This window comes from Anomalospiza imberbis, chromosome 6 (assembly GCF_031753505.1).
Source record: "Anomalospiza imberbis isolate Cuckoo-Finch-1a 21T00152 chromosome 6, ASM3175350v1, whole genome shotgun sequence".
Classification (NCBI taxonomy): domain Eukaryota; kingdom Metazoa; phylum Chordata; class Aves; order Passeriformes; family Viduidae; genus Anomalospiza; species Anomalospiza imberbis.
The window spans coordinates 12,681,397-12,694,358 of NC_089686.1; the positions used below are offsets into that span (position 1 = coordinate 12,681,397).

The 12,962-nt window shown below is 42.5% G+C and overlaps 1 long non-coding RNA gene across 1 annotated transcript; it reads left to right on the forward strand.

The window, feature by feature from the left end:
• The first annotated feature begins 5,493 nt into the window (after nucleotides 1-5,493).
• On the forward strand, nucleotides 5,494-11,117 carry LOC137475301 (uncharacterized). Its single transcript, XR_010999805.1, has 3 exons — nucleotides 5,494-5,887; nucleotides 6,023-8,686; nucleotides 9,500-11,117. It is a non-coding gene; the product is annotated as an uncharacterized lncRNA (long non-coding RNA).
• The last annotated feature ends 1,845 nt before the right edge of the window (nucleotides 11,118-12,962 follow it).

Consider the following 12,962-nt stretch of genomic DNA (forward strand, 5'->3'; position numbering starts at 1 on the left):
TACTGCCCTACTGGGCTTTGATAAACCCAGGCAAGCAGCCACCACTTGTTCTTACAATCCCTCACTCCCACATATGCATGAGAAACACTATTGTGGGGTTTTTTCAACATTACTGCATACTTATTAACTGACGTGCTTTTGTTTTCTATCAAAAATCTTGTTTCTAAACCTCCTTATAACTCACCACATAGACACATGCACACGCTAATTTTTCTGTCAAAGAAATCAGTACTGTAACATTTGAAGGGGAAAGTAAAAGACCATTTTAAACAACATTTTTTTTTTTCTTTTCACCATTTTCTTTCACCAAATTCCTCTTCAGCTCTTAATTTCACAGACATTGTGCTCAGTTTCAGTAGCCTGCAGAGGTCTGTGGAGATGTGATTGGGGAAACTTCTGCTAACAAAACCCTCTTCATTTTTTTCTCATAAGCACAGAGTTTACACCTTGCAAACCTGACACTCATACTGAGGCACAGATTTGTAAAGGTATTTTGGCATCTCCCTCCTAGCAAGTCAGACTTGGAGATTTGGCTTTTCCAGTATGATAGTTTGCTCTTTTATTAGTTGATTTTTCCTCCTGTTGGGGGAATGGCAAATCTGATTTGACTTCTCTGGAGGCAAAATCACAGGAGAACAAGGCAAAATCCTTTAAAAATATCACCTGATTAATTCGCTGAGATACCCATCAGGAAAAACAGGCACTTTAACTCATTTTCTCCCCACAAAGCAACTGACTCAGAATAAGAGAACCCACTTCTAATTCAGGGTGATGGCTACCTGACTGGATGCAGCAACATGCAGATGTACTGAAGAAAATGTGCCACAGCAGCTTCCTAGCAGGACTTCACAGCTTCCAACCCCTGAGTGCTTTTTAAGCACTAACTCAGTAATTATGCATCATGGACAGGCCTACTTTTTCACCATCACTTCTACATTTCACTGCAACTTTGCAAAATGATCAAATGATTGAGATCTGGAAAGCTGATGCTCTCTGTCCTGTGTTCAGACTATTGCACGACACTGCTGTGCCATTGGGGCACTTAGGGAAACCAATTGTCTTTGCTGCTGTCCTGCCTAGAGCGCCACAGGGAACAGGACCCCGTTGTGCTCACTTCTGGATAAGCACATGATGTGAGTCCCCACAGTGATGAATTTATTACATACATGGAAAAAGAGACCCAGAGAGAGCAGGGACTCACAAAGGAGTGAACAATACAGGAGCACAGAATGCCAGGTCACATCAGTGGGCTACAGGATGTCCTGCTCCCACTTGAGACCAATGATTGGAGTACCTTTCACAGAGGTGGAAGTCTGTTGGATGCACAAGCCATACCTGAGACTGTAGCTCAGCATCAATGTGTGTCCAAAGGGATTGTCAGGCTAGAGATGCTCTGCTTGCTGTGTCCTGTAGGGTGCTGCATCTGAATAGCATCTTTTGTGCCAGGCATCTCCATGATGGAACCTGAGACATTATAATTCCAAAATACCCACCAAACCCCAGAAAACTGCTGAAATGCATTTGAAATAGCAGAATTCTGATGTGGTCAATTAACCCCCTGCTATGTAGAGCCCTGATATTTCTGTATAAATAAAATAAAAGGCAACAGTGTTGGATTGATGGCATAGCTGGGGAAGAAAGCAGCGATACCATTAGATAGCTCCTTATGAATTATTTATTAGGCGCTGTGATCAGAGCTCTGTTTAGCCTCTGTCCTGCTCTAGGTCATCACAAGCATACACTCCATGCCCTAACTCAGAGCATTAAGCAGCCATGCCAAAGACAGGATCTTTGCATGACTGCCTCCAGATCCCAACACATACCCGTGTAGCCCCTATAATGGACAAGCACATGTATTATTAAGCAGCAGAAAGCACTTGTACAAGGCTGACGGCACACATGACTTATTTACACTGACCTAAAATAGCAGCACTTTAAATGATACAAACACAGAAGACTTTAAAGTGCTCCGTGGAGATTTGCGAATACAGGAGAACCCTTTGGCTAATCCTGAAACATTGTTTTCTTAAAAAGTCATCTGATTTTCTTTTATGCACCTGCCATTGCTTTCCCGACCTAGAAGTGACTTCCTTTGGTTTTCCCTATATATTGGATTATTAGCAGCTCGGTTATTAACAATCCTCCCACTTTTGTTGGCAGATGCAGCCTTTCAGAGCTGACAGCTCCTAAGGGCTTAGGAATACTCTCCCGCAAGCTTGCAGGGTAGAGAATTCATGGGGGTTTCCCTTCTTTTAGCTGAGATTCTTCATGGAAAGTGGCTTTAAATGGCCCCACTTCAGCTATGCCCACTGGCCAGGCTTGGCACATTTTGTCCCCACTGTCACTTGGTATCTGTTTGGGGACAGGGGCTGTGTGCCCAGATGAGGAGGGAGGTCACTGTCAGGGTAGCTGGGAAAAGCTCCTGGGGGTGTGCCAGGATCATGGGGTGAAGGCCAGAACCAGTGAAACCTTAAAATGAATGTATGTGTGTGCAGGGTGGGGGGGACCTTAAAGATTATTTAACCAAAAAAAAAAAACCCCTCAGAGTCTGACTTATATGAAATTTAATTTAATTTATTTTTACACCAGCAGCTGTCAGTTCAAAGAACAAAAACAAAGTAGCCATCTGTGCTTAATTTCATAAATCTACTGTAGATTGTCACATGATAGTGGAACTTGGACAAAAACATGTCATGTGATTGGGTCCAGTCCCTTTAAAGTCAGGCTTTCATATATAATCAGATGTAGTTGCAGCTATAGGCATGAGGCCCAACTAAGCAGGCAGTGACATGTCATGAACTGAGAGGGGTCAATCTGACAGAAATCCTGATATCTAGGACTTGTATCATCTCCCCTTGTTCTCATGGCAGAATTGGTTTGGTTCTTTTTTCATTATGTTATGTTTTTAATTATCGGCATTGGAGCAAAACTATGAGCTTATTAGATAATAGCAATGCTTGCAACATGAAATACAACATGAAATAACTCCCCTCTTGGGAGAGCTGCAATGGCATGGAAAAAGCAGGGTGCCAGGAAGCTGTGAAGTACCAAGGGTGGTTGCAGTCATGCAGTCTCACCTTCCATCGTAAGCTCTTGCCTGATTCTTTAGATGTGACAAAAATAATTTTCTCTAAACCTCCATCGAACACAGGTAAATCAGAGAAACATAAAGAAATGAGATTTTCTTTATCCATTTGAGAGGCAGGGCTAATAGAGAAAGTCAGAATGTGTTTACTCTCCAAAATCATATTACTAAGAAAGTGCAAGGGAGAGAGATCAGAGGGGGTGTAATTAAAATACAGATCAAAAAGTCACATTTTTCAATTTGCCATGTGAAAAAAAAAATAACAATCAGCTTGTCATATTCTCATTAAATACCAGATGGTTAAGCATGAGTAATAGATCTCTGGCTGACAGAAATCTGCAAACTCTTTTCTTTGGAGAGTTTTTAACTTCAGCAATCCGACCATATCAAATAGTCAATAATGCTATCAAGGTGAATGTATTTGTTTAGTATTTACGTGCATGTATTTGTCTGTGTGTGCCAGAGTGTACATGCATGTGGGGTGGAAACCAGAGCTGGGCCTCAGAGAAAGTAAAATTGATTCTTAGCAGGTAAGTTTAGCTGCCCAAAACATTTACTCTCACACGCACAAGGGTTTCCTGAGGTTTAATGCTTTCCACCTTCTCATGGACAATTAACTGATGACCACAGCCAGGCTGAAAGGAAAGTGCCACAGCTCCTTTAGTTGATGCAGCACATAACTATAAATCAGGTTGTTACTCTTGCCCTGAGCCCTGCAGATCAATCTCTTTCTTTCACCACTGCTGTTCCCTCCAGTGGAGATCCAGCAACTGCTGGCAGCCCTATCCTGCTGCCTTTTCCAGGGCCAGGTCACCCCTGGACTAACTCCAGCAAAAGTTTTATCATGTTCAAATTGTTTCTCTCCTTTGCTGTCACTAGTGCTGTGTTACATTGTGTGACATTGACAGGCTCTGGCCATAGACCACTGCTGAGATGGTATGAAGACAGAATGAACAAGATGCTTCTTTTCTTCCCCGCATGATTTACTCTCTCAGTGTGCGACATGATGCAGCACAAGGACATGGTCATGTGGGGAAGCTCACACCTAACCATATCAGAGGGGGCTCATGGAGGCAGCACCATCATCATCATTGCCATTCTGCTGAAGCCAAACCAACCTTTCTGTAAATGGGTTCCTGTCTTGATCCCAAGTACAAAGATGCATCTGATTGCTCCCTCACTGGACTTCAGCCATTTGCAAGGCTTGATAACAGCACAGCCAAATGACTGGGAGCCCTGAAAGGCCGATGTAATAAAGAAAACATTTAAGCCTGCCAGCAACACATGGAATTTCAAAGAAATCCTGTATGTGTGCAGAGGGAGCAGCCATGCTCCTCTTGCCTGCTCCAGCCTGTTGTGGAAGTGAGCACACACTGGTCTCTCTTGGAGATCTTGCATTTTATTTTAATCCCATCACCACCACCCCCTGCCCCCTTCTTCTTGTTGCTCTTTTTCCTTAACCTAAAATAAGTCATTTTGCATGAAAGTAGATTATCTGGTCCTTGTATATGGAAAAACATCAATTACAGTCTAAGAACAATAGTTTTTGTGGTAGGAGTGTGGTAGCTTTATTCTCCTACAAGTTTGGACTGGACTGAGACTTAGAGTAATAGACATTAATGCCAGAAGAGAGCTTGTGAGGTTTCTTGCCCTACTCTTTTGCCAGTAAGGGGTATTTCCCTACGGGATATTGTAACCAAGCTTTAATTAAAAAAAATTAGAAGGCATTAAAGCAGCACAAAGTAATAGCCTCCTTTGGTGTACCTCACATTTCCAACCAACCTGTTAGTCTCAGACCTTCTTCATTCAACCTACTGACACATTTGTGCTCTCGGCACATCCGGATCTCACAACGCTGTGTTGTTCAGGGATACTTAGAAGTGATATAGTTACATTAGCACAATAAATTGGCATGAGTAGAGCACCATGCTAATGAGCTTGGATTGCTTCTCATCCTCAAGCTAGTTCTTTTAGACCTACCTCATTTAGCACCACAACGTGCAGTGCAGATGTACCACACACTATCCAAGTCTTTGGGAATGACACTGTTATGGGGAGTTCAGAAAATCCATGGGTGGCAGGAACAGTGATGAAACTGAAAAGTTTGGGCTCTCCCCACCCAAGGCTTCTAGTTGGTTGATACAGCAGTGTTTTCTTTTTCTACAAGGTCTTGGTGCCACTGAGATCTGTAGACGTTTTGACACCACCTACAGCTAAAACTTTATCCTGTTTATTTTTCCATTCAGAGTAAAAATGTTTTTCCAGTGATAATATGCTAGTCTCTCAAAACTGTTGATTTCTTCTTAAATTCTATTCAGTTTTGCCAGTTTCACAACATTTTCCTTATGCACTTTTTGTGGTTTTAGTTAATACCAGCATATATTACTTCCTGAATCACCTTTTTTTTTGTGAATTGCCATCTTATCATACTAACCTCACTTTTCAGCTGTTACTTTTTCAGGAGTTCACCCCCATCTCCTCTTTTTCTCTTGGATTGACAAGGCTGACAGAGGCACCTGTGAGCACTTGCTTTCTTGATCCTGGCTTTAATGATTAGCTTAAGGAGTCTCATATGCTCCTGTCATACCTATTGCTACCTCTGTCAACATTCTTTTCAACACAGCAGACTTTGATTGCACTTAGAGACAAGGTCTGCAGCACCTGTTTTCAAAGGAAATGGAAAGGCAGATATTCTGCTTATGAAGCTTGGCTTAGTAATGGAGCCAAGGTTAACAAATTCACCTGGAGATTTCCTATGGCTTTTGACTCTGTGCTTCTCTAATCTGGAAGGATGTACTGATGGTGAGGTAACAGGATTCTCACCTGCACACACTGGCAGTGGTTTTTGGCAACTTCCACACTGTTTGGCTTCTCTTTGAGATCTGTTCACTCTCTATTTAGCAGACCATGCCTTGCTTGCCTGCCTTCTGTTTGCAGGTAAGGTGGTTTTGGAGATCTGCTGATGAGCCTCTTTCATTGGTTTGCCTACCCTGCTTTCATCAAGACAACACATCCAGCCACCGATACTCCAAGAGACACCTAACACGGCACAAACTGGGAGGAAGTTTCCATGTAGATTTAGCCCACCTGACAGCTGTTTCATCTCTCAGGTCCTCATGACCAAGGTCAGAGGCTTGAGCAGAGTTGCTATTTGCTCATCAGAACAAAGGAAGTCTTTAAGCTGGTTTTACCACCCTATCAAACTTCTGTGGGTGAGGCAGAAGAGAACAAACTCGTTTTCAGGACCGCAGAGGTATACAAATCTCAGGGTAAGCAGATATACATATAGGTGTCTGATGACTCGTCTGATATACCTGATTAGTGAGAAAGGGTGCTTTTGAGGTTAAGACACTGGAGAGGATTCAGGAAATCTGGATTTTGTTCCCAGCCCCACCACAGATTTGCCTGTGGCATCTTGAGTAAGTGTGTTTGCTTGTACCTCAGCTCTCTGTGTGTAAGGGGGGCACAGGACTAATTACCTCCTTGCTTTTCTTTCAGAAAGACAGGACAAGCACATGGGTAAGTGTCCCTAACTCACTTGGGCTCTCATCTCACTGTGCTCTCTTAATGCCATCAGTGTGTGAATCACAGTGCTCAAGGGAAGAGAGAAACCTATACTTAACACATGTATGTACAAAGGATGAACGGTTCCAGAAGTATCAGTGAAGTATCAGAAGTTGGCTACTTCTGGGAACAGTAATCATCTTCCTGGCATCTGTCTCTGGCAATCTCAAACTGTGAATGAAAATTTGAATCAAACAAGGACCGAGCGTTTTATTTCATGGTTCGCCAGGCAGTTAAGTATTTAAATGCCTCCGTTTACCTTCCTTCATGACAATTCATATTCAGGTCCTGTCTGCAAGAACAACAGAATTGAAACAAATGCAGAGCAAGACAAAGCTACCTGGACAATATGGAAGTACTAGGCAGCAACACTATTTCTCTTTGCTCATTAGTCCTATCAATTGCATTTATTACATGGTCATATCAGTCATATGGGTCACATAACATTAATTGTTAAGTGGGCCTAAGGAGGTGGCACCAAACACCAGAAATGTTTGGTGTGATATAATTTGTCCATCCTTCTGTTAGATTCAAATTCTGTTCTTGCTGGCTCAATTACAAATACAACCGACCCCAGTCATTCAGCCCTCCACACTCTCCTGCAACCAAAAATAAACATTAATATTGTGATTTGCAATAGCAGTAACATGAGTGAGTGAGAATCTCCAGAGATGGCCCGTTATGTGTTTTTTTGGTTGATTCAGTGGACTTTCTACCCTTTTAACCCATTCTAGGTTAGCATTCAGAGATCATGCTTTGAGGTTCTGTCTTGCAGTATCTTGCTTTAAGGCTGTTGTAAGGCACGCTCTTGAGAGTCTCTTTTCTTGGCAAACTCTTGTAGCAGCAGGATTTGTAGGCAGACTTCTTTCATTACATAACCTTTTCCTCTTGATAGGGCATCTGTAGTACCAGAGGGAGGAGGATGCCTGATGCAGACAGGTTTTATCCTCCCACCTTATTTTCATGTCCATGCATTTTCTCCTCTTTAAGAGAACTCTAATGCTTCCCCTTGCTACTGAAAGTAGGTGGTGGAACAGTCAGTTTTTCCTATCCTTGGCAAAATGTTTTCCTGGCACTGTTGCATATTGTGGAGCAAGGAGCACAAACACTCTCACTGTTGCAGTGAAGCAGGAGGAGGAGCTGTGCTCCAGCTAGATTTTCTGGGCAGGTATGTGACCCATCAGACATCCACTGACAGCACCAATAGAACAGTGACATGAGCACCATGTTGGATTCTCCATGTACAGCTGATATTGCAGTGGTGCAGTAAAACACATGGGGTCACCTCCTGGCACACTCTGAACATGCACAGTGGAGTGGGAAATGCCATAAGGTCTTCTGGGAAAAAGGGCTTTCTAACCTCATAGCCATCTGAGCCCACCTCCTTGGGAGCAAATATTAAACTTGAGATCACATTCTGGGGTTATATCCTCATCCTTTAGCCTTACAGAGAAAGGTGAGAGAGTCGGGTTTGTTTTATAATTGAATGCAGGTGTTTAATTAGCTATGACAAAGTAGATCCGATTCAGCAGAGTATTATTAAGGAAGTCCTGTTCCCAAACACCTGAGAAGGTGGTGATGAGGACACTCTCCTCAATGGGAGACCAAGGTTTGAATCTGCTTTCTAATCAAATGTGTGGGCGAGGAGAGAGGAGGAAGACTTGAAAGCAATTTCCTACCTCTTATGTGGCTAAGGGAAAAATATGGGCGAGATAACCGTTAGTTGTTTTTTAGTATTTTTTCTTATCTCTGAGAAAGGATTCACAACCAGGACTCTCAGGGGAGATACTTGCCACCTTCTCTCCCACTGGTAGCTATAACTGCCTCTGTTTAATTGCTTCACCACTAAATACTGCACACCACATGGCCTCCTGTAGACATTTCTTATCCGTCAGCTTGGGCAGCTTCTTTTTCTACTCCCCAGCTTCTCTAATCCCATCCTGAGGCATTAGATTTACTTTCTCCCCTACACCAGACCTGGCATCCTGGGATGCCTGTGTCTCTAACCCAGGGCTGAGGATTCCAGTACTCACTGGGGTAAGTGGAAGTTAAGTATTAAACCAGTGTGGTTTTCCTCTTTTGGTGTGAAATCTCCTTTTGCCTCAACTATGAACATGTTGGACAGTGAGGAAAGCAGTAGGCTGGAGCATACATACAATTAATCAAGCCTTTGTCTCAGACCTTTGGTAATGAATTCCCTCTGGCTAAAATGACATGTTTAAGGTCCTTATGCTGTTCAAGTCAGCCTGCTTTATACTTTCTGCTGTGTGTATGGTACTCGCAGGGAACTGGTAAGAGGTAATGCTTGTACTCACACTAGTACATGAGTCTTGTTTTATAGATCAAAAAGTTTTTAAGATATCAGCCAGGAAAAAATAAATATATTTCTTGAAGGTTTTTTTTTTTTTCTTCTAAATGAACAAGTTGGGTTTGTATGGGATGTTTCTTAAATTCTTTGTTTTGCCATGGAAACTTATATTGTGTCTTGTTACACTTAAATTACTTTTACTTCAGTGGAAAATATCCCCATTACCACACATTTTAACCTGCACTAACTTTCCAATGAGAAAAAGTAGAAGCATGGAGGAATAAAGCAGGGAAAAATAACAGTTAGCTTGTTTTTTAGATCTGTGATTCTGACACCAGAGCCTATCTGACAAATAGAATTTGTCGTATTTTCTAACATTTTATTTCACTGCTTTCACTACTCTGGTCACTTTTCCTCTAGCCTTGACATTTCAGGAAGTAGAAAGAGGAGAAGGAAAATGGTAGTCTTTGTTTCAGGATAGAATCACCCTTTTCCCTTAGCCAACTCAAAGCAGCATGTTCCTGTCACAGATTACCCTATAGATACCCCAGGCCTGTCCTTGTTGGGATGAAGTGTTAACTCCCTTCAGAAGGATGCTAATTTTCATTGATGATTGAACAAGTCTTCAGATTCAAAGTTCTCCCCACCTGCTGATGTCCCTGGACTTGGCACACATGCCATTACATATGTGCATTTCCCTTGTTTGCTTCCATCACGAGGTCAGGTTTTCCACCTCTTGCAAAAAGTGGAAAAAAGTGATCTACAAGTCTTGTGTTCTGGTTGGCATGGCACCATTTTATGCCACACTGAGCTGTGGCTCTATAACATCCACCGAGTAACCTTTGTAAGTGACGCTCATCTACACTCTCTCCTGGATCCAATAGCTGGTGTTAGGAAGTTCACCAGAGCTTTACTTCTCAGGTTCCTGTTCTGCAGGTCTTCAGGTTAACGTTTCTAGCTTTAATCAAAAAAGATGATGTCAACAGGAATCAAACTGTAGTCTTTCCCGGTCCTGATTGTAACCTTTATTGTTGGTTAATTGATAAAAGTGCTAAAAGTCTGTTTTAGAATTTCTGTTTCATAAAAATATCTTCTTTGTTGAAGTATCAATTAACTGTCTTGGTTCAAAGTTTATTTCTCTTGCGAGGAGCCATTTATTCTGTAATAATTGTCTAGATTCTGACATTAAATACTGTAATTTCTCCTGCTATGCTTAAAACCACTTCCAAAGGCTTCTATATTTTATTTCCTTGCCATTTTCTACATAAATAGCTGGAGTTTTTTCATGCTTGGGGAGATTAATAAAACTATAGAGTAGATTGTGAAATTCATCCCAAACCAAAATACAATGAGCTCCATTCCAAGACCTCCTGCAGGCTCCATTTCTTTAATTAAATATATGCCAAGGTTCCTCTCCATGAAGTAAATATATAAAACTGCATATTTGAGGGCAATTATAAGCTACTGTATTTTGACATTTCTTCACTGCAAATCTTTTAACCTTTATTAAGGGAATTCTGGTTGAATGGATTTCTACTTGAGATATATATAGCAAGAAAGCTTAATGTCTGTATGAAATTATGGAGAAACTAAAGAGAAATCACAGGAAATGTGAGTAAATGAAACTCTGATTTTGGTCCTGCCGAAGGCTGTGGCCAGGAAATGTTTGCCATTAGCAGGAGCTACATGATTGTACCAAAAGCAGAGAAGGGTGTTTGTCATGGGGAATGTTCACCTTTCTTCATTCAGAGTCTGGCTTTGCTAGTGCACAGAACAGCGTGTTTCCAAGCCCTGTTGCAGTAGTGCCATGGGAAAGGAGACAGGGCTGGTTTCAAACGGGGCAGTGTAGTGGGTTGATGCTGACTGGATGCCAGACACCCACCAAAGCCTCTCTACCGCTGGACAGGGGAGACAAAATATAACAAAGTGTTCATGACCTGAGATAGGGACAGAGAGAGATCACCCACCAAATACCACCACGGGCAAAACAGACTCAAATTAGAGACATTAACTGAATTTATTACGAACAATATCAGAGCAAGAGAATGAGAAGTAAAACCTTAAAAAAAACTTCTCCCCACTCCTCTCTCTTTCCCTACTCTACCTCCTTCCCTCTGGCAGCCCAGGGAGATGGGGAATGGGGGTTGTGGTCAGTTCACACATCCTTTCTGCTGCTGCCCGGGAGAGGAGTCCTTCCCCTGCTTCACTCTCCTCTGGCCAGTTACAGCAGCATAATATCTTTAATTTTTTTTATTCTTCTTAAATATGTTATCACAGAGGTTCTAATTGGACCAGCCTCAAACAGCAGCATGTCCAGGAACTGCCAGGGATTGGCTCTCCTGGACATGGAGGAAGCTTCTGGCGGCTTCTCACAGAAGTCACCCATGTAACATCCCCACTACCAAAGCTTGGCTGTGCAAAGCCAATACAGGCTGATGCTGTGTGCACAAGCCCAAATAGCCAAGACAAAAGCCCTCTGCTCCTGCACTGTTTGTTTGGAATGGGAGCAAGACATCAGTTGCCTCCTCATCTTTGGTCAATCTTTCTCTGTCAGTAGTTTCTTCTGACAGTGAGTGGTGTGAAATGTGAGACAGGGGTCTGAGAGTGACTCTGGATAAATAAACAGGGCAGGATGGCCTGGAAAGAGGATCACCGAATGGGGAAGCATTGCTCCAAGGGAGGGACATTTGCAGGTGTGTTGACACTAAAGTGGAGGACACAGGAAATTCCTGGGGTGTATGGACGTTCCTCCCTCAGCTGATGTGCTGTCAGTGGCCACATTGTGAGTTGGATTGCCAAGGCAGACGTGGGTGGTGGGATGTGCAGGAGAGCCATCAAAGTCCTGGACTGCATGCAGGTTTCCACTACCAGAGGAGGCCAGAGTCCTGCTGACCCTTGTATCTTTATCTCAGACCATCAAGCATGCCTGGTATTTTCCCAAAACTGCTCTGGATATCGGGGGAGAGGGAAAGAAAACTTTTCTGAGGATGAGACAAGAAGGGTGAAAGTAGAAGTCATAGGTAGGGTTCTGCTTCAGATGCAGTCTGGAGGAGCAGAAGCTTCTGCAGCTGCCATTGCAGGCACTGGCATGTAGGTTCATCCATTTGGGAAACCCCTGTGATATGGGAAATTTCCTGGCAATGAAACCACAGCTTCTGCTCGAGCTGGACACAAGCAGCATGCCCACAGTTTGAGTATCATTTTGGGCAAACCCAACAGTATTTGGGAGCTGCTGGAGGCTGATGGTTTGCAAACTCTCCACATGGTTCTGCCTTGTGTATGACCTTGAACTTTGCTTAAACTGGGGTTCTGTCCTGGAAACACAGACCAACACATGCCACACTTCTGTGCTGTTAGATCTAAGCCTGTTCAAACCTGCTGACTTGACAACAGGTGATCTGATGAAAGCAGGCTTAGTTACTTAAAATCCAGAAATAAAGATTTTCAGATGAATTTTCTTACATAGCATAGTTTCAAACTTGGGATTTTGTTTTGTTTTGTTTTGTTTTTTTTTACTGGTAATCATCCTTTCATAGGAAAGGACAGCAGAATAAAATTTAAGCTTGCCATTCTTAGCTGGTCAAAACAGATATTGTGTTTCCATAACTCCAAATTTTCCTTCCAATACATGTGTTGAAAGTTTGCCATGGATATTTTTCTGCCTTTTAAGAAAAAACATTAGATGATCCATCTATAAGAGGATCTCTGACATCAATTGGTAATGGATACTGCACATTAAAAAGATTCATTCTGAACAGCTCCTGCCCCACACAAACCCTAAGCCTGTTTGGCCTGACCTTCTGTGGCTTTTCTTGCCTGCAGAATAACTCATGAAATTTTTAGCATTCCTGCAATCATAACATCTGGGCCTCATTGTTCTATACCTTGGGAGAAAGGGGGGCAGTGACAAACACACTTTCAATTCACATCCTCCTTCATCTGGTTTTCTACAAGTCTTGAATCAAGATGCTCAAGCACAAATTTTTGCTGGTCATTTCTGGCTGC